This window comes from Panthera pardus, unplaced genomic scaffold (assembly GCF_024362965.1).
Source record: "Panthera pardus isolate Hobbes unplaced genomic scaffold, ASM2436296v1 HiC_scaffold_13, whole genome shotgun sequence".
NCBI classification, from domain to species: domain Eukaryota; kingdom Metazoa; phylum Chordata; class Mammalia; order Carnivora; family Felidae; genus Panthera; species Panthera pardus.
Genome location: NW_026526688.1, coordinates 124,921,751 through 124,933,883, shown reverse-complemented (window position 1 = coordinate 124,933,883; position 12,133 = coordinate 124,921,751). Strand labels below are relative to the sequence as shown.

Here is a 12,133-nt window from a genome sequence, read left to right as displayed (position 1 = left end):
AGGTCATGATTGCAAGGTTTATAAGCCCCCAGAGCCCCGCGATCCACTTGTCGGGCTCTGTGCTGACAGCTCAGAGCCTGGAGCCTGCTTCTCATTCTGTGTTTCCCAGTCTCTCTGCCCCTCCCCCATTCTCTCTCTCTCTCAAAAATAAATAAACATTAATAAAAAATTTTAAGTGGCTGGAAGGAGATTGTGCAGAAGATATAAACAGAAATTGGGGGTTGCTAATCATCTGAGATCAACTTGTGAAGGATTTTATATGTACTGATAACAAATATTATAAAAGGGGGCAGGGATATTTTATGGACATTACTTTCCAGCCCGAATTGTTTTAATATAATCTTATAATTAAATTCAGAACACAGTTTCTAAACATAATATTGCCATATATTACTCCAGGAAGATCTTTGATAGGTAGTTCCCTCTTCCATCAGAAAATAATAATATGTCATATTTTAAATAAAGGAGGAGAGGCACAAATCACCAGGATGAGATCTTTTTGTTTTTTTTTAAAAAAATAGCCCAAATGACTACACTTAGTGACAAAAATATTATTGCCCCATTTTTGTAAATTGCAATGCTCTACTTGTAAAACAAATTTCTGTTGGGGGATGGGCTAAATGTGCAGGGGGCATTAAGGAGAACACTTGGGATGAGCACTGGGTGTTATATGTAGAGGATGAATCATCGGATTCTACTCCTAAAATCATTATTGCATTATATGCTAACTAACTTGGATGTAAATAAATAAATAATAAAACAAATTTCTGTTTTTACCATTAGCCCTTAGGATAGGAATTACTAATACACTCTAGTAACCATGAAGTCCTTCATGATATATGCTGATATCATTTTTTTTTGCTTAAAATTGAAACCTAATATAATAATGAGAATAGTAATAGCAAACATTTATACAGTATATACTAGGTGACAGTCACTATTTCATGCATCTTTCATTATTATTAATTTTATAACTTTATAACATAGTTATAACTATCATCATCATCATCATCATCATCATCATCATCATCATTTTATAGGTGAAGAAACAGCAGCAAAAAGAAGAAACTGACCCGGGGTATGCAACAGAGAGGTGAAAAACCAGGATAAAAATCCCCAGATATTTCACACTTACGGAAAAGAATACAGATTGCTGCTTTGAGCGATTGAACAGGTTTTCGAAAGAAAAACTGTAGAAAACGCAATTATTTATTAGTGCATTTCCCATAACATCTAACCTGACCTAGGTCTCATTCTTATTTGAATTGAATGCCTAAAATATTACTGAATCTAAACAAATACAAAATTTCAAATTGTTTTATTTGCTCCTGAAAATTGTGATATTAATTTTTTAATATAATAGAAGTGTAATACTATAATAGTAGTATCATAGAAGGAAAAAACACATAATCTTATAGGTTTTTTTGAATGAATTAGCCAACAATTTATATATGTATGACTGAAAAGCAGCATCTGGAAATAATGCAGCCATCACAAGTGCTGTCAGTTAGATGACTTTGGAAGTCTACAGCTGTGGGCTCTGGGAAGAGATTCCTTTGGAGAAGTAGGTTCATTCCTCCTTTTTTCATTTCATAAGTCACTTGACTATGCTTTTTAATCAATAAAACAAAGAAGTCTTAATAAGTTGTTTATTAATACTTTGGAAACTTTAACAGTTCCAAAGAAGTAAAAATCTGATTCGTTAGTAATATCTTACAATTCAGTTAAAAAATTCTGTAATGTGAATATAGATATACTCAACTATCATGAACAAGGAAGCATATGGCAAAGAATGAAAGAATACAGGTGTTCTACTCTACAGCTGTTATAAGGTTGAAGACACTGCTTCTACTATGTGATCAAGAAAGTCTTCAATAGAGTAAGAGAGAGAGAAAACAGAGAAAGGGAACGAGAGAGAGGCAAAGAGAGAGAGTTGTAATTCTAACTTCATTATGCTTATCTCAGATACCATGATTGTTTCCCAGACCTTAGTAATCTAATACCATGCCATGAGCCCTGGGATTGGGAAAACTTCCCTTCCACTCTCCCTTCTCTTGCTTAGAGCATACTCTTCCATCTGTGCAGTGATCTAGACATAAAACTCAATGTTTTCCTCATTTGGCAGATAAAACCACACACGGGCATAAAACATGTTATTTTAGTAGACTTTACAGAATACTCAACTTATGGGAGGGGTGGTTCGGGGAGAGACATTCCATTACTAGGAAGCCCTCCCTATTATTTCATCTCATCCAGTCCTCAGGTTCACACCGTCTTCCTGCCTCCCCTCTGTTCTCCTCCTCCTACTCTGTCCTCACCACTCTGTTCAGTTAGCCCACCCTCCTCACACACAACTCTTCTCACACTTTGTAAACAGCTTGTATGTTCTCTTTAGTTTCTCATGAGAAACATTTCAATGATCATCGTTTGCATACTCTAACCCCAAACATTGAAGGATCCCAAATTTAGTTAAGTATGTCACAATTTTGTCTTTTTTTCTTTAGTGAATTTCTTCATGTCGAATTAATTTTATTCATTTGGAAATTTGCATTAAGGCAATTTGCTGGAGGAATAAGACATTGTTCCTGGCATTGGAGAACTCACCAGTGAGTGACTTTCTCCTTGTTTTTGCAAAGCCTTTTTGGTCCCCATGTATTGTCCTATGCTCACTCTTCTCCATTCTTGTACTCTTACTTCTCCTTCCTTCTTTTATTCACAGAAAACCATTGAAATTTTCCTATTAGGTACTGCCATTAAATGGTCTGCCCTGAGTTTCCACAGCCAGCACTGATAGAAGCATCAGTGTTTAGTAAAAAGATCTGGAGTGGGAGGCAGGGATGGGGAGGGGGTGAGGCTTTGTTAGAAGCATTAAATATGTCCTCTTTTATCAAAGGTTAAGTAAATGCGAAGGAAGCCCTGGAAAGCTTAAGTGCTTTTTGATGGTGCTTTCTTCAGAAGATGGAGAGAGAAAAAAGAACCAATGATGTAGCATCTTATGTAAGATGCACTTAAGATCAGATCTCTTTATTATTACTCAGCAAGTCGTCCCAATCCTGAAGACATTATTTGGAGGATTTATAGTCCACAGAAATTTTAATTTAGGCAATCTCCAACAAAAAGCCTAAGGGGAGGAGAAATATGTATTAAGAAGAAATAAAATAAGGATCAATACTGAGGTATTTTATAGACATATATGGAAATATCTATGCTAATATAGTTGAAGAAAAATAGCTTTATATCAGGGGTAATAAGTGAAACATTATTATAACCTATTCTGCAGAGCAACCAGATTATTTCATGGCAAAGAATTTTATCAGGTTTCATATAGCATAAGAAGTGGCATTGCTATTCTAAAGGAAGAGGAGATAAGTTGGAAATTTGCAGACATTTGCCCAAGTGGAAAAAAAAAATAAAATGACTTAAGGACTAGCAATGGGCAAAGATTTTTTCCCCCAAAATATCTGGGTAGATTTGTACCTTGATAAAATCTATATTTTCTTTGAAGTCACATTCACCATAGTGCAGTAGTGTATATATTAAAGGTACCAATGGTTCTACCTCTAAAATTGAACAGTCTATTCATATCAATGCCAATGTAATCTATGCCCTCCCAGGCATTCAATCTATGCCCTCCAAGGCAGCTAGAACAAACTTTATTAATCATTTCTTCTCTCTCCATTGTCCCCATTGTGACAACTCTGATTGAAGTTCCATTTCTCCCACTTCCTCCCCCAGAACAGTGCTCAGAGCGGCCTACTGGCACTCAATATTCTTTGTTATGATTTTTTTTCCTCTTTGCGTGTGAAATCTGGTTGTCAACCCAAGACTCATGTTAATTTTACTGTCCTTTAAACTCCTTACGTATCTTCCCAACTGCCCATCATGCCTTTTGATCCATTTTATTTTGCGTCATTTTCTCATTGTCACTGTACACTTTGATTGTTGGTCAAATGGAAATAGAAGCTTTCACCACATCAAATTTTGAAGCATGCATTTATGCTGTTGGGTTGTCTGTTATCATGGTGCTTGTTTGGTAGTGCATCATGGCTGCAGCACACTGCACCAACCTAATCATCGTTTAAAACATGTTGCTTTTAAAAGGTTTACTGCAGGGTGACAGCAGGACTCCTATTCCCTGGCATACTGAAAAACATAAAAATGTAGGCTCTTTTTTTTTTTTTTCAAAGTCAGTATTCTTAGTTACGATTCTAGTTGTTCATTGAAGTGTTTAGAAACTTGAGATTATTTGGTAGCAAGGAAAAATAAATCTCAGGTTCCTTGCTGGTTGCACAGTTTGCCAGTGGTGAACCAAAACTATCAAGGAATATGTGGAGAACCCATGACTGTACCTCTCCTAGACACGACTTTACAGAGAAAGCATTTTAAGAATGTCAAGGACAGATTTTAGCCTCATTTCAACTTTAAAATTACAAGCTGTACTGACAGCTGAGTCATTAATCTCTTCCATTCAATGTGAAGAAAAAAATCACGGAATATGAATACTCTGAAATAGCAAATGTTCTATTGAAGTCTCAAACATGGGATATGTATTTTATTCCATTGCACAGCAACATAGTGAAACATTCCACCTTCCACCTCCATCTAAAAATCCTGTCTTGTCATTACAGTTTATCACACATTTCTTCTGGTGTATTTGTTTGGGACACCTGCTTTCTATAACTCCATGAAGTCTATAATCTTGCCATGTTGTGTGCCATGGGCAACTCCCGGGCAGCAGTCACAGTTCAGAGATATCAGGTGTAATGAGAATGTGAGACCACTAGTGGCCGCTGCTCTTTACCTTGCTTTCCCAAAGGCAGGCACCTGGACAATAGCAGTGACAGCATCCTTGGTGGCGGTGTCAAAGGAATTTGCATGTAATGATTTTCATAAAGAAACACATCTTGTAAGTATAGAATACTATTGAAATGTACCGTTTGCCTTGAAATACACCTGTTAGGTAGAAAGGGCACATATTTTTTTATCTCCATATGTAAATAAAGAAGCAAACACAAAAATCATTCAAGGTATAACAGTAGGTCATTTGCTTGTGACCTACAAGGCCATAAAAGTCCCTCTTATACATCAATTGTGAAACTTGGTCCTTGCTTCATAACAGTTTTTCAGAGGATTGGGAATGAGAGAAGAAAGTTTTACTTAGTTGCATACATCTGTTGTAAGTGGGCTAAAATTCCAGAAATGTTTAAAGGGGCAGCATATAATCAGGGAGCTGCTGTCTGGTAGCTGGTGCTACAACTCTAACCAGATCTCAAGGATTCTCACTATATCTGGCCTCCTTTACTTCTTAAAAATAACCAAAAATATAACCAGTATTGCAGATGAATAGCAAAATGAATCAGAGTCCTATACTTTTCATTTAAAAATATAATGAAAAATAAAAACTCAATTTTTTTTATTTTTAGTTATTTATTTAAATTTTTTTTTAATATTTATTTATTTTTGACAGAGAGAGACAGAGCATGAGCGGGGAGGGGCAGAAAGAGAGGGAGACACAGAATCCCAAGCAGGCCCCAGGCTCTGAGCTGTCAGCACAGAGCCCGACGAGGGGCTCGAACCCACAGACTGAGAGATCATGACCTGAGCCGAAGTCGGATGCTCAACAGACTGAGCCACCCAGGTGCCCCCTTAATTTTTTTTAATGTTTATTTACTTTTGAGAGAGAGATACAGAGTGCAAATGGGAGAGGGGCAGAGAAAGAAGGAGACACAGAATCTAAAGCAGGCTCCAGACTCTGAGTTGTCAGCGCAGAACCGGACTCAGGTTCGAACCCAAGGGCCATGAAATCATGACCTGAGCCAAAGTCAGACACTTAACTGACTGAGCCACCCAAGTGCCCCAAGAATGAAAACTTTTAAAAACATATCAAAGTAAGGGTTTAACGACGTTGTATTTCTTTCCACTACATATTGGATGGCTTATGTAATAATAAGCTAAAAAGTCTAAATACAAAAAAATAGTGCTAATAAGTTTCATGAGCTCATTCATGGTTCTTGGAGATTGTAAATTAGTAAATAGTATCTGAATTAGATGCATTCAATATTTTTTAAGTTGAGACATTGTGATTAATAATAATGAATGATACTGGGGCGCCTAGGTGGCTCAGTCCGGTTAAACCTCTGACTTCGCCTCAGGTCATGATCTTACCAGCTGGTAAGTCTGCTTCTCAAGCCCTGTGTCCGGCTGTGTGCTGACAGCTTGGAGCCTGGAGCCTGCTTCGGATGAAGCCCCTTCTCTGCCCCTCCCCTGCTCACTCTCTCTCTCTCTCTCAAAAACAAATAAACATTAAAACTAAAAATAATAATAATGAATGATACTGAATACACAAGATTGTTCTTAGCTAAAGGATGTTTATGTAAAGCACATTTTCTCATAGTTTTCAGTTTCTTTAATGCCATTAATCCCATTGATCAAGTGTCTACCATGTGCTAGGCTTTGCTTCTCAGAGTCTTTCATTTAATTCTCAAAACAATTTCCTGAAGCTGAGATTTAAGAGGTGAAACTTTTGGTCTAAGAAATGCAATGTAAAAAGTTAGTAATTGGTAAACCAGATTTGACTTCAGAAACTTCTTTCAAATGCTTCAGCTTATTCAGTAAAGTTTTTTTCAACATATATATATAATACAGAAAAGAGTTGTTAAGGACATGGAGATACTGTAGAATAACAATCTTAGAATAGGGTTTTTAACAACTCATTTGAAATGTGATTTTTATGTTTAAAATATTCTATACAAAAAGTGGTAAATAAAATGCTAAAAGCAAAATTAATGGTTTGGAAAATCAAATGGCCAAATTCCCCCACAAAAGAACCCTATGAAGAATTGGAAATCAAGAGTGAGAGCAACAAAACAAATGGAGAACAAATCCAGGGAATCTATTGGAACAATTGGTATTCTGGAAGGCAACAACAGCACCAAAACCACTAGAAAAAACACAAACTATGAATAGAGTATTCACACTGGCTGAAAAAGAGTTGAGTTTTTAAGTCAATACTTAATACCAAGTGTGATCAATGAAAAGAAGATAACACACCCATACTTAGCCTGGTGAAGTTTTCTCACCTGCAAGGATTAATGGGAAAAATATATATATAAATTCATGAGAGTGAAGGAAAGAGAGTCAATCTTGTATCATGCATCTCATCTGCACCAATGAAGTATAGAGGACAGCACAGTTCTCTGAGCCAAGAACTTCTTTACTATGCCAAGAAAAAGAAAAAGAAAAGAAAAGAACATTTAAGTTAAAAAAAGACAAGAAGGAAGGAAAGTAAGCCAGTTAGTAGTTACACACACACATACACACACACACATCAATTATACACTCTCTGAGACAATTTTAAAAAAGAAAATATACATTCTGAGAAAATTACTGAAAAGTATTATAGTTGAATAAAAACCATATCATAATACCTCAAAATAGTTAGTCAATAAATAAATCCAGGAGAATTCATTGTTCCTCCAAAATTGATGACGATAGTATGATTGTGAACAATATTGTTGGTATAAGAAGCATTCTGGGGGGGGGGGGGCGGCTAACTTGGACTTAAAATTCAAAAGTTTATTTAAAAAACTTGAGTTCATGTAAGTTGGAAAAGAGGTGAGGAAATAAATGTGTCCTGAAGATTTTGTGTAACCTGGAGGAATGACATAAATTATTTGGTTTGGGCATATTAATAAATAAGCCCATGGGTTAGTGCAGCCTTTAAAATGAGGACAAACACTGATGAAAATATATATGTATTTACATGAGACATGAGACTGCTGACTCGAGGAAAACATGCAAATTATTCAACCCAGTAAAAGGCAAGTGAAATGATATAGAATAAGAAAAGTCAAAAGGGACAGAAGAATAAGCTTAAATGTATGTATTATTACAATAACTGCAAAGAAACTAAAATTGATACTGAAAAATAGTACCTCCAATAGGATTAAAATTTTATAGCTCTATCTTCATTGCCAGATAAATGACACTTACTTGAAAGTTACAAGGTAGAAGAGAAAGATATGGCCAGAGATACACTAATATTAAAGTTAAATGCACTGATGTTATGATGGGAGAGGATTAATACTTACTGAGTGTTTGTAATGTTGCAAGAAACGTGTTTTATGAAAAAGTTTCATTATCTTTGTTCTAGAGATAAAAAAATATAAGGCACTGCAAGTATAGACAATTGACATGTTGACTAGTACTCAAATGAATAGGATTTTAATATAAGATTTGACTCACAAGTCTTTATGTAAACCTTTACACCAAACTTCATTACCCAAGAGAACATAAAATGTATGGTTAAGCACTTCCACATACTTAATAACAGCTAAACTGCATGTTATGAATAGAGTTGACTCCCTATTTCTAATCTTTAAAAAATCAGCAGTACAAGATAGCTAACAATCACAGAGAAGCTATTGTAATCAGATAGTTGTCATAACAACATAGTGGTTCAATACAGTAGAATAAAGAGAACCAAAACTTATTCAAATACAAATGGAAATTTTGTGTGTGATATAGATGGGATTATATGCCCCACCCCAGAAAAAGAGCTGAACAGTTTAATAATGGTATTTGGCCACTGAAACCATGTGAAAGAATATAAAATTATACTGAAACATCCCTTCATACACATAAGTGTATTTCCATTGAATTAGAGCTCAAAATGAAAAAAATAAAAATAAAAAAAGAAGTTAAATAAAAAAGATTGATGGGAAACATGAGGATATTTTCATAATTTGGAAGTGGATAAAATCTTCTCGCCAGAATCCATGAAGGAAAAGAAATCAAACTACTTTTCTGCACAAAAATTTTGATTTTTTTTTAATGCTTATTTATTTTTGAGACAGGGAGAGACAGAGCAGGAACGGGGGAGGGTCAGAGAGAGAGGAAGACACAGAATCCGAAACAGGCTCCAGGCTCTGAGCTGCCAGCACAGAGCCCGATGCGGGGCTTGAACTCACGGGTGGCGAGATCATGACCTGAGCTGGAGTCGGAGGCCCAACCGACTGAGCCACCCAGGCGCCCCATCTGCACAAAAATTTTGAAGTCTTTATACGGACAAAAATAGACTAGGCGATATTAAATATGTATTGAGCAGAAAATATGTTCATATCTCTCTTGAACATGATTCTAAAATGTCTAAAAATATAAATAAACAAACAGTGGGCAAAGGCTATGCTCAAGAAATTTGGAGAAAAGACATATACAAACCCAAAAAACTTGTGAATAAATATTCACTCTCACTAGCAAGTTCTGTTTCATGGGCAGATAATACAGGTTGCTGCACTGAAAAGGCCCCCATGTTTGGGGTCTAACTCTCTCTTGTCATCATCTTAAAATTCTTAAAAACTTTATTTTTGAATTTGGGTTTTGTAAGTGAACTCTGAGTGGAATTTGGAGCATGTGCTCTGGCTCATGCCTCTTCCCACCTTCCTGTGTCCTTCCTTCCTGGGATGGCTTGTTCCCCTCCCTGCAGGGAATGGAAAACAGCTTGGATGGCTGGAGAAGGCCTCCATTTTGCTGTTGCCCTATGAAAGCAGTGGGTCTAGGCAGGGTGCTGAAAGAGACGGTCAGGCACATGCCCCAGGTGATCCTGGATTGTTTCACTGCTTGCTCAATGAGTTACCCAGCAGGCTTCTTTTGCCTACCTGTAGCCAGGTATCAAGTGTGTCCAGGTACAAAGGCTTTAATCCCTTGGAAGACCTCTATCCATCATGAGTTGCAGGGCTGGGCTATGAGAAAGGGAGACTGCTTTCTGAATCTGGGCCAGGGCTCTGCATTTTCATTTTGTACTGGGCCCCCAAGTTATGCAGTCGGTTGTGTTCACTAGTAGTCAGGGTAAGGGATTTAAAACAATGACATACCATGCTACTCTTATGAGATTGACGGAAAAATGAAATGGAAACCTTCAGCGACAGCAAGGAGGTAAGGAAATGGCTCCCCTCAATCCTGCTGGTCATATGGTGGGTCACTAACGGTACTTTTCATTAAAAAATTTTAAATTTGACATTAAAATTCCTATAAATTCACTTCTATGAATTCAAAGGTGTAATGTTTCTTAGATTAATTTAGTTTATCTTTTCTGTGTTGTTTCAGTCTTTTGGTAAAGATAGACAAGTTGGCCAGTTATACACCCATTATCATCAGGGATACCACAGCTTACATTGCAAAATATTGTCCAAATAACAGTTATTATTGTTATGATTATTATCTGGGACATGAAGTCACACAAAATGGAAATACTGGCTCTGTTTCATTCTACCTTGAGCCTAACTAGCATCATGCCTGTCACTTGACAAGGTTTTAAGTTTGAATTACCATGTAAATTTTGAAATCACATCTTTTAAAACCATGCACACACACACACTCACACACACACATACACACACACATGCACACACATACAGATGACACAGCGTTGTTTTATTGCCCACCACCCTTTGCCTTTGTATCAAATCACACACCACACAACGAGCTATGAAATAATACATACTATAAAGTGAGCTATAAAATACATACTATAAAGTGAGCTATAAAATAAAACATACTTATGAAAGTGTTGAAGCAAGGATGTCTTCAGATGCTGATGCAGTGTGCAGAAGAGTTTTCCCAGCATGTTTATAATCATAAGGCTTCTGTGGGGCTTTCTCTCCTCCCTGTCATGACACTCCTGGTAAAACTTAATATAACTCAAAATTCCTTCTACTTTATTTCAGGTGCAATATGTAGGAATGTTTTCAAAGAAAACTACACTTTCTATATGTTTAGAAATAATATTCGTATGAAGATATTACTTCTTTTTAAATATCTAGGCTTATTTGAGGGGGTTGGGGGCTTATGAACTTCCTCTGTGTGTGTGTGTGTGTGTGTGTGTGTCTGTGTTGAGCCAGAGTCTCCTGACATGGCATTTTGTAAAAGAAGTATTTTTTTGGTGTTCCTTCTTTCCATTAGATGTGTAAATCACTATCCCAACATTGTGTTCTATTAATCTCAGTGAGTCACCACACTTCTTCACTTGCCCTCAATTCTTGTCCCTCTTTCCTCCATTAGGTATTAACTGGAACCTGCCTTCTAATTCTGAGCAATTAAAGGAGCATAGTTAATCTTCTTAGGAGTTAAATGTAAATGACAAAGAATGTGGTGCCATCCTTTTAGCACTCCATTTATTCTATTGTAATTCCTGAAGTAAGAGAAAATCCACAGTTCATTTAATATATAACTACAAGTGACATATTGAGAGCAGAAAAAGCTCTCTCCCCACGCAAAAGAAAAAAAAAATCTCAAGTTGTTTATCAAACTATTTTTAAGTGAAAGAAAAGAAGTCTTAGAATATTCAATTGTCCAAAAAAGATCTATAAGGAATGAGAGTTACCTACTCCTCAGCTGTTGCCAATTCTGTACTGGTAAATACCTTTTAAAATTAACAATTAGAAACAATTAATGCAGCATGTGACTTTCTTGCTCCCTTTATACTTCCCCCATTCTTCTTCTTTCCACTGTCCTGTCTCTTGATAATTTTTATTTTATAGTCTCTGAAATAAAATATTTATTGAGTTTATATACATGTAATTATCAAGTGAAGAACTCTTTGGTAAAGTTGCCAGTTAACAGATAAGTAACAGTTTATTGACATACTAAGCCACTGTTTACTGATCTCATATTTAGAACCTAGTTGTTTTCTTAAGCTTCTAGACATTATAATAGTGTTCATTTCATCTACCACAGTTTTAGGTCAAATTATTCTTAACTATAATCATTTGTCCTGTTTAAAAGGATTATTGGGTGCTTGCTTAGGCAGCACATATACTAAAATTGGAACGACGTGGAGAAGAACAGCAGGGCCCCAGCTCAAGGATGACATACACATTCGTAAAAGGATTGTCAGGTATTTGTGAATTTTAATGCGTAAGCTCAGTGGAAATATTAAGGTACTGAAAGAGTTAACATACATGGTAAAGTCTTTACATTTCTTAAAATAATTTCTCCAACATAATTCTGTAAAGACTAATGCTAAGGTTATAGTTTATATTTTCTCACATTATCAGATGCATAAAAAGGTTTATGACATCCAGTCTTTAAACTGTATTTAAGGAACACTCTTGTCTTTTAAAAAATTATAATTATA

At 36.0% G+C, this 12,133-nt stretch overlaps 1 non-coding gene across 1 annotated transcript; it reads left to right on the top strand.

The window, feature by feature from the left end:
* Positions 1–11,790: 11,790 nt before the first annotated feature.
* On the top strand, positions 11,791–11,899 carry LOC128776775 (U6 spliceosomal RNA). The gene has a single exon (XR_008421951.1). It is a non-coding gene; the product is annotated as a U6 spliceosomal RNA (small nuclear RNA).
* Positions 11,900–12,133: the final 234 nt, after the last annotated feature.